The sequence below is a fragment of the Balaenoptera physalus genome (assembly GCF_965194825.1).
Source record: "Balaenoptera physalus genome assembly, chromosome: 3".
Taxonomy (NCBI): Eukaryota; Metazoa; Chordata; class Mammalia; order Artiodactyla; family Balaenopteridae; genus Balaenoptera; species Balaenoptera physalus.
Window position 1 is genome coordinate 115,974,818 of NC_138890.1, and position 23,605 is coordinate 115,998,422.

Sequence of the window (23,605 nt, forward strand, 5' to 3'; positions counted from 1 at the left end):
GATTGGTGATCTGAGCTGCCCGGGAGCATAGAGCTGCTTCTGCCAGAGGTAAGAAAGAAAAGTACCTAATTCTTGCGCAGTGTTACAAAAAATTCCCCCTTCAAAGCAAATGTGATATCAGGGCTGTGCAACGAAATACTCAAAAGAGCTACATGCATTTCTGTTCAGCTTTGGTCAGCTCAGTTAGAAAGTATAGGCAAAAACTCTTAAGATTATAATGTTTTTCAATTGTAGAACGTGATTATCTCTTGACTGCTCAGAAATGAGTATGAACAGTATTTGGGATTTTAGTTTGTCCTTGTTGCTAAAAGGAAAAGACACATTGGAAGAGATGGGGGAAAAGCAGTTAAGTCTTTCATTTACTTAAATAATAAATATTTATTGAGCATTTGTAGTAGGCTGTAAAGAGAAAGTGGTAATCAAAAAATCTATAGTGAAGCGTAGTTAGTCTTTGAGGGGAAAGGAGGCCCCTAAAAACCTGGGAGACAATAAGGTCTGAATAACTTGGGTTTGATATCAGATGACCAGGATGCAGATCCCTGCTTTGCCACTTACTAGCTTTGTGACCTTGGGCAAATTGGTAAGTAACTTTTCTGCACCTCAGTTTCCTATGAATATAATATCTACCTCACAGGATTCTTGAGAGATTAATGAGATAATAAATGTGAAGCTCTTAAAACAGTGACTGGCACGTTGTCATCACTCAGTAACTATTAGCTAATATTTTTGGAAGTGATATGATATGTGATAATGGACCCTGAGTAGACTCTTATAGTTTATTAGCTATAAGAAGAATACAGTTGAGATTAGAAAAGCTTGTAGTAAGTTTTCATTCATCACAGAGTAATTGAAGGATTCACCTTTTTATCCTAAAGAAAACATTTATTGGGATGGTCTCTTCAAAGGAAAAGAAAAGCACTCTATCCAAAGAGTATGCAAAAAAAGAACTGCCAGAGACTTCCCTGGTGGCACAGTGGTTAAAAATCCACCTGCCAATGCAGGCGACATGGGTTCGAGCCCTGGTCCGGGAAGATCCCACATGCCATGGAGCAACGAAGCCCATGTGCCACAACTACTGAGCCTGCGCTCTAGAGCCCACGTGCCACAACTACTGAAGCCTCTGCGCCTAGAGCCCGTGCTCTGCAACAAGACAAGCCACCGCAATGAGAAGCCCGCGCACCGCAACAAAGAGTAGCCCCTGCTCGCCACAACTAGAGAAAGCCTGCGCACAGCAACGAAGACCCAACACAGCCAAAAATAAATAAATAAATATAAATAAATAAATTTATTAAAAAAGAACTGCCAAGTGAAGAGAATCATAACATTCATCCCCAAAAGCTAACAAAATGATCAAACAAGTAGTAGTAATAGGAATGGCAACCAGAAATTCACCAGCAACAGTCAAATAAGGAAACAGAACTTTAAACAAAGAAAAAAGTGGAACTTTGAAAAGTAGAACCTGTAGAGATAAATTGAATATTCTGGTGCAGAATGTCATGACTCCTGATCTCACCTCCAGCTCTCAAAATGGTACTTTAAAAAGACGAATCAGACAAATTGTACATTTTCTCATTATGTGTACAAATTTAGAAAGAAGTAGACTAAAGACATCAGAGGAAATAGAAGTCCTCAAAAATTAAAACCCCCAATAATGGTATGGGACCTCAACAAATACAGGGGTCTTTTGGATCCTAAAATGAAATGTAGGATCCAAAGATGAGTACATCCATAATTTAAAAATCAACATGTTGCCCTAATTCAATAGAAAGAAGAAATAAAAGTAATTTATAATACATAGTACATTGATATATAAAATGCTTGACCATGACTACATTATAAATGTAGTGAAGTAGTTAAATGACGCTGGCGGCTATAAATGCAAATTGATAGAGGTGTATTATTGTATTAGCAACTCAACTACCATGGGTCGTGGTATAACATAATTTTCCAAAACATCAAACAGTTTTTCTGGTAGTTATTCCTGGAAAATTGAGTACATTAAAACCTTGCAATGACCCACCCCACCCCCCAAGAAAACTACTTTGTTCTGGTATGAAAAGTGTTCTAGGACCAGGTGAACAGGTTTTCACCTCATGAATGTCCAACAAGACATTTGAAAGTTGTGAGGAACGTGGTATAATTTTTATTGGATGAATCTGCGCTGTTCATTGCAGAGCATCTGGCATCCCTGGCTTTCACCCATTAAAGCTGGTAGCATCCTTTACCGTCCCTTCCCCCAGTCATGTGTCAACTGCAAACATTCAAAGCACTGTAATGTAGCAGTTAAAAGCACAGGCCCTTGAGCCAGACAGCCTGCTTTCAAATCAGAGCTCTGCCACTTTACAAAATGAGAGACCTTGGGTGGGCCATTTTACCTCTTGGTGCCTCGGATTTTTTCATCTGTAAAATAAAAATAATAATGCTACCTATCTCACAGAATTGTTTTTAGCGTTAAATGAGTCAACATATATGAAATGCTTATAACAGTACCTGATACATGTTAAACACTAAGTATTTCCTGATATTATTTTTTATTACATTATTGTTACAGCTTTGAAAAGGAAAGAAAGTATGACTCAAGAAAATTGTGTTATTTTTCTCTGTAAAGGGTACACATAGATATTCTCAAACAGGAAAATAACTGTCAGTCCTTCTTTAAAGAAAAAAAGGGAGTTGGGGATACTGCTTTACCAGTTAAAGGATGAGTCAAAATAAGAGAGTCAATATCAATGGGAAATATGGTCACAGACTTAACGGTAAATGATAAAATTAAAATAGTATAAGGAATCGAAACTACTAGTATAGCTGAGGAGAGGAAAGGATGCATGTTAATCATTTCATTTTTCATAGTAGGAAATTAATCAGTAATACGCAAAATTGAAACAGCTTTTGTTTTTGTTTTTTAATGAGTCTCAAATCTCTTAATAGTTTGTATGTTCTCAGAGAACATTTATCTGAAGTTTTGTAGGTTTTTTTTTTTAGATTTATTTTAGCTTTTCTTCAATTCAATTAAAGTAAGATTATAATCCCATTCTACAGGATAATTTGTTTCTCTGTGCATCTGTCTATTCATCCATACTTACAGAGATGTTAACCATGGTTAACAGTATTTTCGGTGATAGGATTTTTGGATGATTTGTTGCTTTCTTTTTTGTACTTTTCTATAATGTTTAAGTGTTTTAAAGTAAATACTAATTAACTTTTTAAAGTAAAGTTATTACTGTAAAAATAAGCAGAAATACAAAACAGGCAAAATTAAGTTACGGTATTAGATGTCAGAATAGTGATGACCTTCAGGAGAGTTAATGGTTGAAAAGGAGCACAGAGGAGCTTCTGGGGTGCTGATAATGTTCTGATTTTGATCTAGATGCTGGTACATGGGTATATTTAGTTTATGAAAAAAATCTTTGAGCTTTGCCCTTAAGATATGTTTATTTTTCTGTATGTATATTATACTTCAATAAGACATTTTTTTCAGTGGATAAAAGATACAACACTCGTAAAAGAGGAATTATAGATAAGACGTACATGAAAATATTCAGTAGTGGTGATGAACAAATGCAAATTTAAAGAACCAGTTTGCCTGTGACGTTGGCAAAAATTATAAAAACCGTTGTCCATTGTTGGTGAGGGATGCAATGAAACAGGCATTATATACACTGCTCCACTGATGACAGTCTAAATTAGGACGTCATTCTGGATGGCAATTTGGCCATCTATATATAGAGTCATCAAAATATACATACTGTTTGACCCAGTAATCTCACGTTTAGATTTTTCTTCTAAGGAAATAATTAGAAATACAAAGATTTATGTGCATGGTTGTTTGTAACCACAGTGTCTAGTGATAGGAGAATGATGGTTACATCAAGTATGGCAGAGTCAAATTAAAGAATGTTGTATAATCTTTAAGATGTTTTTATTAAATCTTTGGATGAGGTGGGGAAATGTGGTATAAAATTAAGTGGCGAAACAGAATCCAAAATATCATTTATTTTATCTCAATTTTATAAAATTGTATACTCACACTGTGTTTTTAAAATGTAAGGAAAATGAAAGAATAGAAGGAAATGTGTTATACTATTAACAGAGGTTTTCTGAGTGATGAGATTATGGATGATTTATATTCTTCTTTATATTTTTCAATATTTTCCAGAGTTTCTCTAGTCAAGGTGTAATATATATATTATCCAAAAAGCAGCCATTTTTTAATAGACAGGGTAAGCATGTATATGAATAAGATTCCTTTTTCTTGACATCTAATGTTTAATGTCTGTCTTTCTGAATCAATACTACTAATTATATTGAGCAAGTCATTTGGTTTTCTCAACTCTAAAATGATGGCAAGGTAGATCTCCATGTTTCCTTTTAACTCTAATATTCTGTGAATCTATGGAATTTTGAAGCAGTGAAATTAGTTATGCTGGGATGATTTGAACATTCGTGAAAATAAATAGATGAAACGTTTTTCAGCTTATATTATGACTTCTGTTTCATAGATGATTTTTATTTATTTCAGTGAGTTATTAAGTTTATTTTCTTTATGTGTTTGGTACAATATGGGTAGGTTTTATTTTTTGAAATTACCAAAATATTTACAGTGAAATCCAAAAAACAGTTCCTTTTTCACACTAAATATTTTTCAAATGAAAAATTTCACTATTCGTTTTTACCCTTTGAATTGTATATTCAGAACACAGAGATTTTTAAAGCATAATTTCTAGTAAATATTATAATCATTGTAATGAAAGACCTTATTTTTTCAAACTGTATGATACAGGTGAAGTTTAAACACAGTATTTATTTCAGTCTTCCATGAGACTAATTGGCAATTGACCTAGAGATGGCCAAAAATAAACATTTTAGTTCTTGCTATAGTGTTTCAGTGAACAAACTGAAGTTTTAGTGAATTACTAGTGAATTTTTTTTTACTAGATTATTGTTAGGCTAAGAGTTTCTAAATTGTTACATATCAAACCCCAGGAACTCAGAAATAGCAATCCTCAGAATATTAGGCTTCTGGAGAGGATGAGAAAAGAAGGGGAGGGAGAAAATTTGCATATAAGAGTAAATGTGAAATAAGAATAAATTGTTCACCTCTGTTATTAGAAATGTTGGAGTATTGGAGAAACAGTTGTTTAATGTGACTAAAGTATAGCACATATAGGTTGGAATAACCAAGTCTGATGCTGGGAAAGTATGTTGGTGACATACTGTCATGAGAAAATTATAGTAATGATTTCTTTTTCATGTCTTGGTACATATAGAAAAGTGGTAATACTTGTAGTGTGCTCTGGGGTAAACAGGGATGCTGCAGGAGATGGAAGGCACCCACCCCAGGAGCTGCAGTCACCACAGGTGCCACCTGACTTTTCTGAGGTTAATGGCAGAGGCGGTAGCACAGCATACCTCTAACCCGTCTGTGGTGCATTAGTGAGGAAGCGCTGACTTAGCTGCCATAATATAACCAATTTGATCCTCATGGATCACAGTCTCTAAGTGGAATTTAACTTAGGAGGCTGCAGGAAGGTTCATTAAGAAAAGCAGTCTGTATAGAGTACAGTGGTAATATATTGAGGAGTAGCAAGTAATTCCAAGAACAGTCCATGAAAGAGACACCAAGAGTTGCAAAAAGGAAACTCCAATTTAATACACTATGCTGCTTGGAGGTAGCCAAACTTGATATTAGGGCAGAGTCCTCCAGACTGGTAAATCTGTCCAAGACTACTGAGGCCAACTGCAAGTTTAAGGGTTTCCTAAAACCACCCTCAAGTATAATTCACTAGATCAATCACAGAACTCAGGAAAGCACTATACGTAGGATTACAGTTTTATTATCGCAGTAGGGCACAAATTAGAATCAACCAAAGGAAGAGAGGGATGGAGGAGATTCTGGCTGGGTTTCAAACTCAAAGCTTCGGGGTTACCCTCCTCGCATCAAAGTTGGTTGTATATACAGGAGTACTGCCAACCAGGGAAGCTCACCAAGCTTAGAGTTTTTATTGAGGCTTTACTAAATAGGCACTGTTGACTGAATTGTTGCCTCATGGTTGAACTCACTCTCCCACCCTCCCCTCCAGGTCAGGCTGATATCAGGGGCCCAGAGCCCCAGTGCTCTAATCATACGGTGGGTCTTTCTGGTGTGGCCAGCTTCCATCTTGAGTTATCTGCTTAGCAAAGCTATCTAGGGGCCCACTAGGAATCACTGTTGGCATAAAGTATCAAGTATGGTCCCCTAGGGGCCCACCATGAATAATAAAGGCACTCCCATTACTCAGGAGATTCCAAGGCTTTAGAGGTTACTTCTCAAGAGCTAGAACAAAGTCCAGATCTCTCTTTAAGTGAGACCAGATTCCTTACTACACATATGCCAATTACGTGTTTTATTCATTCAACAAGTATTTATTCAGGCCAGAATATGAGGAGGTGCCAAAGATATAGTTGTGTACAAGATGGGCTAGGTTCCTGCCCTCAGGGAGTTTCCAGTTGAGTAAGAACAAAAGAAAAAAGAAAAATTGACTCAAAAGTGTGTAACTACGGTATACTAAGTACTTTCATTTTGTAACATAGTTTTGCCTTTTGGGTATTTCTATAGATACAAGTTGTCATTATTTCTCTGACTCTGTACATAAACACTATTATTTTATATTGGCTAAACTCCACAGTCCCTCTATACAATAGTAGCTTAAGATCTAGCAGGAGTTAACTTTTGACATTGAACACAGTTTAGAATTTAGACATCTGAACTACTTTTCCTCTAACAAGAAGTAAAAGGATAATTTTGAGTACATGCTGTTCACCTTCTGCTTTCCTTGAATTGGCACTGTGGGGCATCACTTCATCACTTAACGAAGAAATAAAGCCTCACAGTGTCACAGTAAAGACAGTAGCAACAGCAGCATTAAACTGAGGTCTGTGCATGTTATTATGGGCAGCCAGCATGGAGTTTTCCTGTGACCAGCGAAAAGATGACGCTGTTTGTCAGTAAGACCAAAAAGCCACTTAACTAAGGCCCCCCAACCCCTTCAAGGATTTACAGGTTGAAGGTAAGAAGAAAGAAACCCATATGTAATGCCCTTAGGCAGGCAGAGTGAGGCAAGGTAGAGGCATTTTTTTATACACAAGCCAATTTCACCATCTGATTAGTTCTATGAAGCTTCTTCTCTAAGGAATATAGAAAAATAGCTGGAAAGTAGGCTTATAACTTTTGCTATTGATAAAGATTGGCAACTACTGAAGTTACAACTATCCATGATTAGGAATGAGATCCTGACCCAGTTTGTATTATAGGAAGTTAATTGGAAAATCAAGAGTACCTATCAGACCTGCTTTTGGCACAGAGGTTACTTTGTCAGTTTTAAAACAGTATGAAGAAAAAACAAACCATAATTCATGATATAGAACCTGATTTTCTCAGTTTGAAACTTACCAGCATTTGGAATTATTAGGATAATTGCACATCATAGTGATGGACAGTTGTAATCGAATTTGATTTCCATTTCTCCGAAGTGGACTTTTAGGTCGGTCTTTCTCTTTTTTAAAATTGATCTAGGCTAGGGCATTTTAGTTTTGTTTTCCAGTCTGCTTGTCTTCTGCCAGAGTGCCAGCTTTCTTCTAGTTTGTCTACAAGGACAGATTGCTTTGAGAGAGTTTTTGTTGAATACAAGTGTTTTACTAAGTCATGTACCAGACATTTCATGACTATGTAGTCTCATTCCCGAAACAAATGATAATGTCTGTGATAAAGATTGTTTTCTAATATGGTAGAAGAACTATATTTTTTAAAATATATATTTTTTTACACTTTAAAAACTTAAGGTATATTTAAGCCTCAGGCTAAGAGACAAGTCCAGCTAAGATCAAATTTCCTTGACTTTAGAGGAGGAAGAAATTATAAGTTAAAATTAAAAATAATTTTATCATTTTAAATTTGGGAAAAATCCTTTATTTGTTCTGATGAAAATGTCAGTAGTCATGGAACTGTGGTAAAAATAATGAAAAGTCACTGGCCTGGGTCTGCTTAAATTGAAAACATTTTTTAATTAAAGTTTGACAGTATTTTGTGCTTCCATCGCCCAGCCATGTCCCATCTTATTCTTTTATTCAGTTCTCTTCTGGGTATGAGTTGCTTTAATTTTTAAATTAATCTTTAAGGTATGCCATACTACTGCTTCATCTTTTTATTTCTGTGCTACTTCAGAGGTCTCATAGTTAGTAACAAACCATTATCATCTCTCCCTTTCCTAGATTATTAAAAGGAGCTACTTTTTAAAAAGATGTTGTTATTCATTTTTAATTGCAGGCTTTTTATTGTAAAAATATTTTTTATTTGGCTTAAGCAAATATATGCCAGTCTAAGAAATGAATTCTCCACAATGAAAAATCCGCTGCATCAGATGATAATTGTAGTTATTAATTAACTAGTAATTATTATGGCAAAAAAAGAAAGGTCACCGTCAAAAAAAAGAAAATATGTGTATAAATTTGTAAGAACTGGAAGGATTAAAGAGGTATTGGTAGAGAAGGCCTGGGCCTTTCTTTTTCTCTTCCTTGTACTTTATGGTGAATAGTTCCTGTCCCTTGCTGTGGGTTCCCTCTTCAGAGCTGAGGCAGTTCACTTGAGAATTCTTCCCTAAGATTATGGTTTTTAGCTTTCATTTATTATAATTATATTACTACAGTAGGAAATAAGAGGTTTTAAAATATCATTTGTTTAAAGAGGATTTAATCTTTTCTGGCAATTTTATTTTCCACATTTGAAGTTGATTGAACGTTGTGTTACTATCAACTGCCATGTTGCAAATTTTGTTGCTTGTGTTGAATTGTGATATTTGCAGTGAAAAATACTGCTTTTAAGCTTTAAGATATCTTAGATTAAAATATGCATTGGCCAATCATGTATTAATTATTATTTATTCATACATCAGTCAAGTTAACTTCTGTTACCTCTGTTCCTCTTTGAAAAGCTTGCCAAAAATTTTCTGAACATAGCACAAGGCATGGTATGGAAAATTGATTTTCCATTCTATTAAGTATTATTTATTAGTATTTAACCTTTTCACATGAGGAACCTGGCCTAAACATGAAAAATATTATTGTAGTACTTAGAAAAACTTTGTTTCTCTGCAAAGGAAAAGAAAATGAATTTATCTTTAGGGCACATGCCAAACTAACACTAAGATATTAATTTATTACCAGAGAGAGGAGAACATGGAGTACAAATATAGATAAGTACAGTATATGACCCTAATATCAAAGAAAAGTAAAAGCCACTTATCTTAAAATATATCAGACACACTGTTATTCAAATCATTCAGGAATGTAATTACAGACAGCTTTTATAGGCCTATCAATAAAGGGTTATTTCTCTACATTTGCAGCTGTTCCACATTACTGAATATATAAATATCTCCCCCAAATGCTAAATTATTACTGCAGATCTACTATACACTTCTGCTAAAAAAAAAAAAAAAAAAAAAAAAAATTTCAGTAAGTTCTTCTTTAACATGCATAATTTAGGTTAAGAGACATACCAACCAAATGTAATGTGTGTATTGTCTGAATCCTGATTGAAGCAAAACAACTCTGAAAAGACATATATATATATTGACAGTCAAGGAAATATGAATACTGTATTTTACATTAAATTGGGGGAATTTTTTTTCTTTTAGGTATGGTAATAGTATTGTAAGTTTTCTTGACATGTCTTTATCTGTTAGATATACAAACCAAACTATTTACTGATGAAATTAGATCATATCTCGAGTTTCCTTTAAGTAATTCAAAAGTAGAGCAAAAGATTAGATTGAACAGGATTGGACAAATGTTGATAACTTTTTGAAACTTAGTGATGAGCACCTAGTTTTTCTTTATATTATTCTCTGTGCTTTCGTGTACACTTGAAAGTTTTCAGAGTAAGTTTTTAAAAATACATAATTTCGGAAACTCATTTATTTCTGAAGATTTTGGCATTCATGCTTCACTGAACATGTGCCCTGCCAAAGTTATCTTGTAAATTTAAGCTAGTACATCAAAATTTGAGTTCTGTTCAGATTGTCATCTGTGAAATTAGAAGACTGTAATAGATTGTTTCTAAGGTCCCTCAGTTCTAGCTCTTTAGAAGTCTATGGGGAATAAAGTGGGAGACGGCAAGTGACTTTAGTAAACATCAGCGTTAGCGCAGGGGAAAGGTGCCTTATCTTTTATATTAGAAATATATTAAGCTAATAAAACTTTGACTCTGGGTCCCTGGAAGATAGGACAGGGCCTTTTTATTGGCCTTTCTGTTCCCAGTGCTTGATACATAATAGATGCTCATCAAAAGTGTATTAAATGAATGAGATTAATCTTTACTGTTTTCCAGCTTCATTATTATATTGTAGAATCCATTCCCACTGATGTCAGTTTAAAGGACTGTATTGTTAATCTGTTAGTTTATTACATCACTGAGATGATTATTCCTATCAAGCACATATCTAAAAAGTAGTTGTGATCCTTACATACTTCTTTTATTATAACATGTAACACTTAAGGCTAAAATGGAGAATAAGTTATTGTTTTAAATTGTTTGACTAAATATATCTTAATAACCCATTCTTTATATTTCTTATATGCTCTCAATTTGGCTAAAAATACAGCATGGTAAACTGAGAAACTGAAATTATCATTTTTATTTTATTTTCCCATCGATAAAGCAGATCTCCTAAAAATTTAAAGCACATCTTTCTAAGGTAACATTTACCTCCTCACATCTTCAGCAGCTATCAGACATGACATGGGACATATTCATTGACCCTAAAAATTTTCATCAGAATCATGCACTGAAAGGGGGCAGCCCCAGCCAGACAGGAGGCTCATTTCAATTTTAACGGCTGTAATTAAAGGTTAATTCACTGAGTCAGGATTAACGAGGAAAGTACAAATGATAGGCAAGCAGCTGCCTTTATAATACAAGATTAGAACAATGCAATTACAATAAGAATTAGAAAAAAATCAACTTCCAGAAAGGATCCTTTAATAAATGAATTAAATTGTGATCTCTAAACATGAATATATATATATATATATATATTTATATATAAATAAAAGATAATATTTCGTAAGGAATCATATAAATTGACATTGTATATCTAAGTATATTATGTCAAATGTAGAAACAATGCTTAATACTAAAAACTTTTTCATTATAGGTAAATTACCAAAAATATGCATGTATACATATCTACATATGATGTTTTTAAATGGCAAAAGTTTTTCCCTACTTCAGGCTCATTTTTTGATGTCCAGTTATCTTTACCTGCATCATAATTGATCTTTCCCTCTCTCTGCCCCACTTCCAGCAAGTACTTCTTATGTTTATACTTTAAATCTATTCTTAAAGAGCCCATTCCAAAATTCCTTTTCATCTAGTGGCAGTGAGAAAGTTGACATGTGTTATTTTCAGGTGCATTATGTTTACATATTTTATAATTCTTCTTACTTACAATTTAAGCTCAGTGCTATATTTTATTTTATACAGATACTATTTTTAGTGTGATGTACCCTCTAACCTCAGGACATTGATCCAAAGCTTTTATATGTGTTGTATATTGCTAGAAAACTATCAGACTACTTACTGTGTTAAACATCCTTACATGAAAGTCCCTTGCATAGTGATTGGCACATAGTAGGGTCTCAGCAAATTTATCATTTTCATCTGTTTTTGTATTATTAATTGAAGCAATATACATTTTTTTAATTAGTAGGATCCTTATTAGTTCTATCAAATATTTATCATCTATCACAGGATTCAAAGAGAAGGAAAATAATTGTCCGTCATAAATGCAGGCTGTGGAAAATTGTTCCTCAAAAACTGGTTCCATAAATGGAATTTACGTTTTGTCAGTGGCTCTTGAGCTGATTTCGTATAATAAATCTGTATGCTGGAGTAAATCTGAGTATTGATGCCTAGAAGCTAATAATTCAGTAGCATTGTTCCTGAAAAAAATATATAGTTCTATTTGAAGATTATGTTGCCTGTGATATGCAAAACTATAAGCACTGTACTGCTATTACCATGAAAGTGAGTTGTAAGTATAATGTAGATATACCTGATAAAATTATCTCCTTCTTTTATTTTCTTAAATTAAAAAAAATTTTTTTTCATTGTTTAAGCTGCTGACAAGTGCTGGAGAATTTGCTTTATTGTATACATTGTGAAAAACCTGAGGAAAACTGATAAGTGTTTCACTGGTATTTAGATTAACCCACACATTGTATTTGGAGTGGGACAGTATGCTGTTTTGAACAATATTTTGACATTAAGAACTCCACAAAATAGTATTTAAGCCCCCTTTGGCGTGGGCAGTTGATAACTTTTCATTCATAATTAGCTCATAGAGAACCGAGAGACATTTCAGGGAAATTGAACTGTCAGTGGGTAGAAACAAGCATTTGACCTCATCACATTGAGTGGGGCCCATCATAATTTGTTCATTTGGTGCCCATCAGCCCAGCCTCATCTCTCATACGGCACCTCACTGACCTTCCCTCTCCAATTCCGCTCAGTTCAGCTTTAATTATGACTCTGCAGACCTGAAGAAATATTGCAGCTTGCTCTCAAAAACCCTGAACTGCCACTCACCAAAAGATTGGTTTTTAACAGGTAATAAATGCCCAGAGGAAATGGTGCTATGTCCACACAGAGAACAGTGGCTTCTTTTGAGATTTTGCTGGCTCTCAATTGTGTCACTGTTGCCTAGTGAAAATTTTATTTCCAACACAGTAAGCTTGTGACTGAACATGAGTTCTTTAATTTAGGTAAACCCACCCATCCACAGAAGAAATTCTTAGTTACTTGGTTATCCAGTGAATTCACTAAGCCCATCACCTATTGAAGGTTGAGAAACAACTTTAGATTGTTTAGGTAAAATATTTTTTTTTAGAATGCATTTTTACTTTTATTTTAATTAATAATTATTTTTTGAGATGTTGACCATCCTACCTCTTCTAGCAGTACAATTAATTGTAATTCATCAAATAATTTGGCAGAAGGAATCCTGCTAACAATCTTGCCTCTGCCAACAAAACAAAAAGATAAAGTTTAAAATAAGCGTTCATGTTGCCTACCATACTCCTCCTCCTCACCCCACCCCCCCATGACAGTATTTTTGCAAAGCAAGTTAATAATAGCAAACAGTGACTACATAAGAGGAAAATGTAAAGCTTAGAAAATTATAAAGTTTAACTTTTGTTTTCAAACCATGTCTCTAAAGATTTCATTGCAAATAGAAATATCGAAAACTATAGTTCCATACTGTGTATCCTTGTAGTGGATGTTAAACTGTCAGCAGGATTTTCAGGTCATTTGACAAAAAGGATACAGGTGCAGTAGCTAGCAGTGAAGGTGACTGCTAGTTTCATCAATCACTTTGCCTTTCTTTAAGTTGATACATAATGGACCCCTTCAATCAGCTTCCTTGTTCTTTGTCACTTGTTTGGAAAGAAGAAAAAAAAAAAAATGGTGGAAAGGCTGGACTCTACAGTCAAGGTTAGGAAATGAATTGTTAGTTATTTACTCAGGGTACAGAGGATGTCAGTGTGAAAGGGGGCTGGCCCTTCATAAAACGTCAAGTTTGTCATTGGGTGATAACACACAGTGTGAAGCTTCATACAGGCCTTGTCCAGTGGCAGTGCTACTCAAAGTAGTGATTCTAAATATGAATTTGAGATTAAGATATTGCTTTGTGACAGAGGTGTGTTTTGTGCCAGAAAATGTTCAAATACCTGTTTGTTTTACTTCTGGGGATTACATCAAACAACTTAGTTACAAAAGCAAATTTTAGGTGGACTGTAAATACATGTCAGCCACTGTCAATTTAGTCTTATACCTTCTATAATATTTGATTCGAATCAGAAATTTTCCCAAGGTTTTTGGAAAGAAAACAGGAATTTGAAGTTTTATGTAGCTTCATTTGCTAAAACACATAGAGGTACCACCCAACAAGTTTGAATGCCTTGCTAATTTTAAACACTCAGGGGAAAAATAGAACATTTTAAAGGAAACTCTCAGAAATTAGTGTCTGACTTCTTTTAACTGTTTCTTCCTTAGAAAACAGTACCTTTTAATTAATTTTTAAAAGAATGTTACACATCTGGAGAAGGTTATCAATTCACCAGTCTTTCAATAAATGGATAGAGGGAATCATAAGGTATATCTTCTTTTAATACTTGACCAGATTGTATGTATTCTGAAATTCACCAATATGCTCTTCAGAGTATATTTTTATAGATATGTGACTCAATACTTATTTCAAAGCTCTCAACCAAAAAGTGCTATTATATATCAAGTGGCAGTGAAATGATCTGAGCAGGTGTTAGATTAAACATAAAAATTACATATCATAGTTATATGAAATTTCTCAGTTCTCTCAGTTCTCCAAGAATAGTTTGGATAGAATAGTTAATATAGGTTAAAGTTCTTCACATTGTTTGCAGACTCCATATCTATGGGTAGTGCTAGTTCTCTTTTGCTTCTAGTAAAAAGCTTTGGAGGTTATGGTTTTTTTAGTGAAAGCTTTTTTTAACCTGAACATTCTATTAATAAACATAAAGGGAATGTCTTCCATATTCAGAACATTATGGTATGAGCGGCAGCAAATTAAAAAAGTAAGCCATGGTTACAGTTTTGAGCACATCTTACAGCCTTTTGGAAACAGAGACCATAAACAGGAGTACAGTAGAGCATGAGTAGAGCTTCCATGGAGGTTTGTAGTCCTTGACAGAGGAAATTACTAATGCTGCCAAATCTTCAAAGAAGAATCCTTTTATCTTGGATGATAATACTGAATGCCTTCTATAAAATAATTTACAGATGTGAAATTTCCACCAAGAAACATTTTGCCATTCTACATACATTTCTGTCAAACCAACACAGACTGAATTGAGTTTGTTCTGACCAGTATTTGCTTATATCTCTGGTGGTTTCGTTTTTCTCATGTAGACCTGGTTGCATAAGCACCCACTGGTACACCTGCATTATTTATCCCAGGAGTTATGATGTTAACTTTTAGGTGAGTGCTTGTAAAATGGTTAAGAATTCAGATTCAGAGACCCAGTATAACCTTTTTTAAAAATCTGACTTTTTTATTGTGCTTATTTCAGAAAACGATGGTGCTGGAAAAAACTGTAACATTGTTAAGAGGTGCTTCAGGATTATCACTCATGTAATACCTACCCTCTCCTTCTCTTGCCTACATGTTTCATTGTCCTAAACTTGTTCTGCCCCACCCAAACCCTCTTGTATTTTTCTTAGTTCCTTCATTTTCCCCCATGGAAACTTGTCTGTCTTGGGTCTCATCACCCAAGTGTCTGGCTACTATAATCCCCTTTTGGCTTGTATAGAATTCATACAAAATGTTTTTTGTATGCATATTTTATCAGAAAAACTAATACATACTAAGGGTTAAGAGGGAGTCTTAGGTAATATGCAGTGCATTAAATTGGAGCCTTTGGAAGACAGTTAATCTTTTTCTTTTTTCATTGGTTCTCAGTACCTGTCTGTTAACCAAATGGATCAAAGCCAACTTAGTGTGCTCATTAAAAATAAAGAGAGTATTAGGGGAGGGGAATTTTTTATAAACCGGTCTTCCAAATGATTCTGACAAGTAACTATCCAGTATGAAAGCCACTCAAATTATTAGTGTCTATGCTAATTGGAGCTTAAGTCCAATGAGAAAATACTGTACAGAAATCAGAATTATTGATGCCTCTCAGATCATAGCCATTGAAAGATGTATGTAAATAAACATCATACCATAGACTCCACAGATGGGTTTTACAACACAAGAATTCAGAACAGTCATTTCCAACCGGACATTATAATTACTTTTATTAGCTCCCTGTTACTGCTGCATTACCACACATATGGTGGCTTATAACAATGCAAATTTATTATTTATTATTTACAGTTCTGGAGGTCAAAGTCCAAAATGAGTCTTACTGATCTAAAATCAATGTGTCAGCACAGCTGTGTTTTTTTCTGGAAGCTCTAGGGGAAAATCCTTTTTCTTGCCTTTTCCAACTTTTAGAGGCTGCCCACATTCCTTGGCTCAAAGCCAGCAATGACTAAGTTGTCCATACACTGTATCACTATGACACTGACTCTCCTGCCTCCCTCTTTCACTTATGGGATCTGTACAATTACATTGGCCCACGCAGACAATCCAGGAAAATCTCATCTCAAAATCAGCTGTTTAACAATTTTAATTCCCCCCTGCCGTGCATCACTACATATTTATAGATTCTGTGGGTAGGACTTAGACACTTTTGGGGATCCATTATTCTGTATACCACCTCATGTATAGAACCTGTGGGGAGAAGAAGATGACTCAGCTATTCATACCTCACCTGTCAATTTGTAGAAGAGAGGAAGGGTAGAACCATGGCATTATGGAGGTCATTCTGATGCAGAGCCAGAGCCCAGCACCACATATAAGCATGTACTCTTGGGTCTTGATATTGATGACACCATGGTGATCACTCACTATTCCTAGAATTCAAATGGAGCCCTGCTGTGGGGATTATGGCCAGCTGTCTAACCAAGAAGTTTTTATTTGTGGCAGTTTTACTTAACTCTGGTCAGACCACTCAAATTAAGAGAAGTTTGAAATTTTCAGATCAGTCATATTAAGTTTTATATCTATACCTTCCTATTGCTGTCTTTTTGCTGCTTCAAGTCAATTTTTCTTTCAAACTTTTACCAATTTTCATTTATTAGAATCAATTATACTAGCATTTCTCAGTGAAACATTGATTTATCTCAGAAGATAATGGAAAATGTGTCAAATGACATGACTTTTTATGCAGATTTTAAAATATTTTAAAACATAAAAGTATTATCACATATAATTATAGGCACAAATAACTAACTCACTTGTGCTATTAAGGCAACAGAGATTTCAAAAGTTGTTTATATTTTTTTAAAGTCATGCAAAAAAATTATTGTCCAGACTTAGCACCTTGCTGTTTACATGGTGCATAAGAATAAAGTTAAGTAATCATGTTGAATGCATAAAGTTAAATAATAGTATGAAAATTAAATTATAGGGAATGTCAAAATGGAATGTGACTAACATCATTATGGGCTAGAGTTGGTCAGGTACAGTTGAATGGAACAATTAGGGCTTGAGCTGAGCATTGTATTATGGTTAATCTTTGATATTTAATCAAGTCATGATTTATTAGAGCAAATCATAAGTAAATAATTTAAGCAGATCACAGAACTAGCAAGTGAGTTCTTTGTGCAAGACTGGCAAAAAATAAGGGCTGTGCTGAAATTTAGAATTAAAGTACAGTGTGTTTGGATCCACCAGAGGGCAGACAGCAGAAGCAAGAAGAACTACAATCCTGCAGCCTGTGAAACAAAAACCACATCACAAAAAGATAGACAAGATGAAAAGGCAGAGGGCTATGTACCAGATGAAGGAACAAAATAAAACCCCAGAAAAACAACTAAATGAAGTGGAGATAGGCAACCTTCCAGAAAAAGAATCCAGAATAATGAGAGTGAAGGTGATCCAAGACCTCGAAAAAAGAATGGAGGCAAAGATCGAGAAGATGCAAGAAAGATTTAACAAAGACTTAGAAGAATTAAAGAACAAACAAACAGAGATGAACAATACAATAACCGAAATGAAAACTACACTAGAAGGAATCAATAGCAGAATAACTGAGGCAGAAGAACGGATAAGTGACCTGGAAGACAGAATGGTGGAATTCACTGCTGCAGAACAGAATAAAGAAAAAAGAATGAAAAGAAATGAAGACAGCCTAAGAGACCTCTGGGACAACATTAAACACAACAACATTCGCATTATAGGGGTCCCAGAAGGAGAAGAGAGAGAGAAAGGACCTGAGAAAATATTTGAAGAGATTATAGTCAAAAACTTGCCTTACGTGGGAGAGGAAATAGCCACCGAAGTCCAGGAAGCGCAGAGAGTCCCAGGCAGGATAAACCCAAGGAGAAACATGCCGAGACACATAGTAATCAAACTGACAAAAATTAAAGACAAAGCAAAATTATTGAAAGCAACAAGGGAAAAACGACAAATAACATACAAGGGAACTCCCATAAAGTTAACAGCTGATTTCTCAGCAGAAACTCTACAAGCCAGAAGAGAGTGGCATGACATATTCAAAGTGATGAAAGGGAAGAACCTACAACCAAGATTACTCTACCCGGCAAGGACCTCATTCAGATTCGACAGAGAAATCAAAAGCTTTACAGACAAGCAAAAGCTAAGAGAATTCAGCACCACCAAACCAGCTGTACAACAAATACTAAAGGAACTTCTCTAAGTGGGAAACACAAGAGAAGAAAAGGACCTACAAAAACAAACCCATAACAATTAAGAAAATGGTAATACAAACATAACATTCGATAATTACCTTAAATGTGAATGGATTAAATGGTCCAACCAAAAGACACAGGCTTGCTGAATGTATACAAAAACAAGACCCATATATATGCTGTCTACAAGAGACCCACTTCAGACCTAGGGACACATACAGACTGAAAGTGAGGGGATGGAAAAAGATATTCCATGCAAATGGAAATCAAAAGAAAGCTGGAGTAGCAATACTCATATCAGATAAAATAGACTTTAAAATAAAGAATGTTACAAGAGACGAGGAAGGACACTACATAATGATCAAGGGATCAATCCAAGAAGAAGATATAATAGTTATAAATATATATGCACCCAGCATAGGAGCACTTTAATACATAAGGCAACTGCTAACAGCTATAAAAGAGGAAATCGACAGTAACACAATAATAGTGGGGGACTTTAACACCTCACTTGCGCCAATGGACAGATCATCCAAAATGAAAATAAATAAGGAAACAGAAGCTTTAAATGATGCAATAGGCCAAACAGATTTAATTGAAATTTATAGGACATTCCATCCAAAAACAGAAGATTACACTTTCTTCTCAAGTGCACACAGAACATTCTCTAGGATAGATCACATCTCGGGTCACAAATCAAGCCTCAGTAAATTTAAGAAAATTGAAATCGTATCAATCATCTTTTCTGACCCCAACGCTATGAGATTAGAAATCAGTTACAGGAAAAAAACTGTAAAAAACACAAATACATGGAGGCTAAACAATACGTTACTAAATAACCAAGAGATCACTGAAGAAATCAAAGAGGAAATCAAAAAATACCTAGAGACAAATGACAATGAAAACACGATGATCCAAAACCTATGGGATGCAGCAAAAGCAGTTCTAAGAGGGAAGTTTATAGCAGTACAAGCCTACCTGAAGAAACAAGAAAAATCTCAAATAAACAATCTAACCTTACACCTAAAGGAACTAGAGAAAGAAGAACAAACAAAACCCAAAGTTAGTAGAAGAAAAGAAATCATAAAGATCAGAGCAGAAATAAATGAAATAGAAACAAAGAAAACAATAGCAAAGATCAATAAACTAAAAGCTGGTTCTTTGAGAAGATAAACAAAATTGATAAACCTTTAGCCAGACTCATCAAGAAAAAGAGAGGACTCATATCAATAGAATTAGACATGAAAAAGGAGAAGTTACAACAGACGCCACAGAAATACAAAGCATCCTAAGAGACTACTACAAGCAACTCTATGCCAATAAAATGGACAACCTGGAAGAAATGAACAAATTCTTAGAAAGGTATAACCTTCCAAGACTGAACCAGGAAGAAACAGAAAATATCAACAGACCAATCACAAGTAATGAAATTGAAACTGTGATTAAAAATCTTCCAGCAAACAAAAGTCCAGGACCAGATGGCTTCACAGGTGAATTCTATCAAACATTTAGAGAAGAGCTAACACCCATCCTTCTCAAACTCTTCCAAAAAATTGCAGAGGAAGGAACACTCCCAAACTCATTCTATGAGGCCACCATCACCCTGATACCAAAACCAGACAAAGGTACTACAAAAAAAAGAAAATTACCAATATCAGTGATGAATATAGATGCAAAAGTCCTCAACAAAATACTAGCAATCAGGATCCAACAGCACATTGAAAGGATCATACACCATGATCAAGTGGGATTTATCCCAGGGATGCAAGTATTCTTCATTATACACAAATCAGTCAATGTGATACACCATATTAACAAATTGAAGAATAAAAACCATATGATCATCTCAATAGAGGCAGAAAAAGCTTTTGACAAAATTCAACACCCATTTATGATAAAAACTCTCCAGAAAGTGGGCATAGAGGGAACGTACCTCAACATAATAAAGGCCATATATGACAAACCCACAGCAAACATCATTCTCAATGGTGAAAAACTGAAAGCATTTCCTCTAAGATCAGGAACAAGACAAGGATGTCCACTCGCCACTATTATTCAACATAGTTTTGGAAGTCCTAGCCACACCAATCAGAGACGAAAAAGAAGTAAAAGGAATACAAATTGGAAAAGAAGAAGTAACACTGTCACTGTTTGCAGATGACATGATACTATACATAGAGAATCCTAAAACTGCCACCAGAAAACTACTAGAGCTAATCAATGAATTTGGTAAAGTTGCAGGATACAAAATTAATGCACAGAAATCTCTTGCATTCCTATACACTAATGTTGAAAAATCTGAAAGAGAAATTAAGGAAACACTCCCATTTACCATTGCAACAAAAAGAATAAAATACCTTGGAGTAAACTTACCTAGGGAGATGAAAGACCTGTATGCAGAAAACTATAAGACACTGATGAAAGAAATTAAAGATGATACCAACAGATGGAGAGATATACCATGTTCTTGGATTGGAAGAATCAATATTGTGAAAATGACTATACTACCCAAAGCAATCTACAGATTCAATGCAATCCCTATCAAATTGCCAATGGCATTTTTTACAGAACTAGAACAAAAAATCTTAAAATTTGTATGGAGACACAAAAGACCCCAAATAGCCAAAGCAGACTTGAGGGAAAAAAACGGAGCTGGAGGAATCAGACTCCCTGACTTCAGACTATACTACATAGCTACAGTAATCAAGACAATATGGTACTGGCACAAAACCAGAACCATAGATCAATGGAACATGATAGAAAGCCCGGAGATAAACCCACGCACCTATGGTCAACTAATCTATGACGAAGGGGGCAAGAATATACAATGAAGAAAAGACAGTCTCTTCAATAAGTGGTACTGGGAAAACTGGACAGCTACATGTAAAAGAATGAAATTAGATCACTCCCTAACACCTTTCACAAAAATAAACTCAAAATGGATTAGACACCTAAATGTAGGACCAGACACTATAAAACTCTTAGAGGAAAACATAGGAAGAACACTCTTTGACATACATCACAGCAAGATCTTTTTTGATCCACCTCGTAGAGTAATGGAAATAAAAACAAAAATAAACAAATGGGACCCAATGAAACTTAAAAGCTTTTGCACAGCAAAGGAAACTACAAACAAGATGAAAAGACAACCCTCAGAATGGAAGAAAATATTTGCAAACGAATCAACAGACAAAGGATTAATCTCCAAAAAATATAAACAGCTCATGCAGCTCAATATTAAAAAAACAAACACCCCAATCCAAAAATGGGCAGAAGACCTAAATAGACATTTCTCCAAAGAAGACATACAGATGGCCAAGAAGCACATGAAGAGCTGCTCAACATCACTAATTATTAGAGAAATGGAAATCAAAAGTACAATGAGGTATCACCTCACACCAGTTAGAATGGGCATCATCAGAAAATCTACAAACAACAAATGCTAGAGAGGGTGTGGAGAAAAGGCAACCCTCTTGCACTGTTGGTGGGAATGTAAATTGATACAGCCACTATGGAGAATGGTATGGAGGTTCCTTAAAAATTTAAAAATAGAACTACCATACGACTCAGCAGTCCCACTACTGGGCATGTACCCAGAGAAAACCATAATTCAAAAAGACACATGCACCCCAATGTTCATTGCAGCACTGTTTACAATAGCCAGGTCATGGAAGCAACCTAAATGCCCATTGACAGGTGAATGGATAAAGAAGATGTGGTATATATATACAATGGAATATTACTCAGCCACTGAAAGGAAAGAAATGGGGTCATTTCTAGACACGTGGATGGATCTAGAGACTGTCATACAGAGTGAAGTAAGTCAGAAAGAGAAAAACAAATATCGTATATTAATGCATGTATGTGGAACCTAGAAAAATGGTACAGGTGAACCGGTTTGCAGGGTAGAAATAGAGACAGATGTAGAGAACAAACGTATGGACACCAAGGGGGGAAAGTGGCAGGGGGCCAGTGGTGGTGTGATGAATTGGGAGATTGGGATTGACATATATACAGTAATATATGTAAAATGGATAACTAATAAGAACCTGCTGTATAAAAAAATAAATAAAATTAAATTCAAAAATTCAAGAAAAAAAAAGTACAGTGTGTTTGGAGGGCTGTGCTTTTAGAATTTTTAAAGGTTTACTTTTTTTCATCAAACTGTTGTAGATCTAGGAATTCCTGTCCTTAAAATGAAATAACACTTTTCTGAAAAGACCCAGCATAAGAAGAAATGAAAAATTGTTTCCTATTTTATGATTATACCCCTGGGGCTAATTCTTTTTTCTTTGGTGTGTTACGTGAAAGAAAATCAAAGCTAACCTATCTCAAAGCTTACTGGGTATCAGACTTTGTGCTTTGAACCAAATGGTTGACTTAATTTTTCCTCTCCCTGAGAGCTAAGTAAGGAGAGGAACCCTAAGTACCCACTGCTGTCCGCTAGTGGAGTAGAGTCTAAAATCAGAGGAATAGTGGGCAGAAATAATTTAACGAAACAACAGAAGAGGAGTAGAGTTAGATTTTGCCATAAGTTGGATGGAGTGTTAACTCAAGTAGCAGTGGGTGGTAGGATTACATTTATGCCACTGGAAATCTTGTAATGACTCCTTTCCTGTTTGCGTGGCATCGTCTTCAGTAAACTCTTAGAGAAAACAAGCAAAAAGTACCACAACTCAATGAAAAGGTGGGTGGCCAGTATCCTGTATAGAACTGGTACTGTGTTCTTGAAGAGCTGGATTTATTTCTGGACATCAACATTTTTTAAAGCAATGCATCCTTCTCTTTCCAACAAATGCCTGCCATAACCAATAATATGTTGGCATGTCCATTTTCAGCTAGTAGTACAAAATAAATGAAAGCCAAGGACATTACAATTGGGAGGGAAGGAAAACTATTATTTAAAAGGCTTTTAAATGATGTCACTATATATTCTTTTAACAACATCCTCTAAAAGCCTTTGAAAAAATAGTCCCTTCCTCCCTCAGTTGTTAACAAAGACCATGCCAGGGACTGCTCTTTAAAAGGCTGTTAAATGGTGATACTATATTTTTTAACATCAACATCATTTAGAAACCTTTTAGAGAACAGTCCTCTTCACCCACAACTAACAGAGAGGAAAAAAAAAAAAAAAAGGACATGGGGGAAGGGATTACTTTTTTACAGGCCTTTGGATGGTACTATCAATAAATACAGCAATATTGTTTCAAATGCCCTTCTCCAGTGGTGATTCAGCTTTTTGATATGTACTTTTAACCTGAGGACCTTATGTTATCT

The 23,605-nt window shown here is 35.0% G+C and overlaps 1 protein-coding gene across 1 annotated transcript in view; it reads left to right on the forward strand.

Annotated features, from left to right (window-relative positions):
* The window catches only part of AP3B1 (adaptor related protein complex 3 subunit beta 1), a 271,201-nt gene that overhangs the window by 195,914 nt on the left and 51,682 nt on the right, over positions 1-23,605 (forward strand). The gene's annotated exons all lie outside the window — the stretch shown is intronic.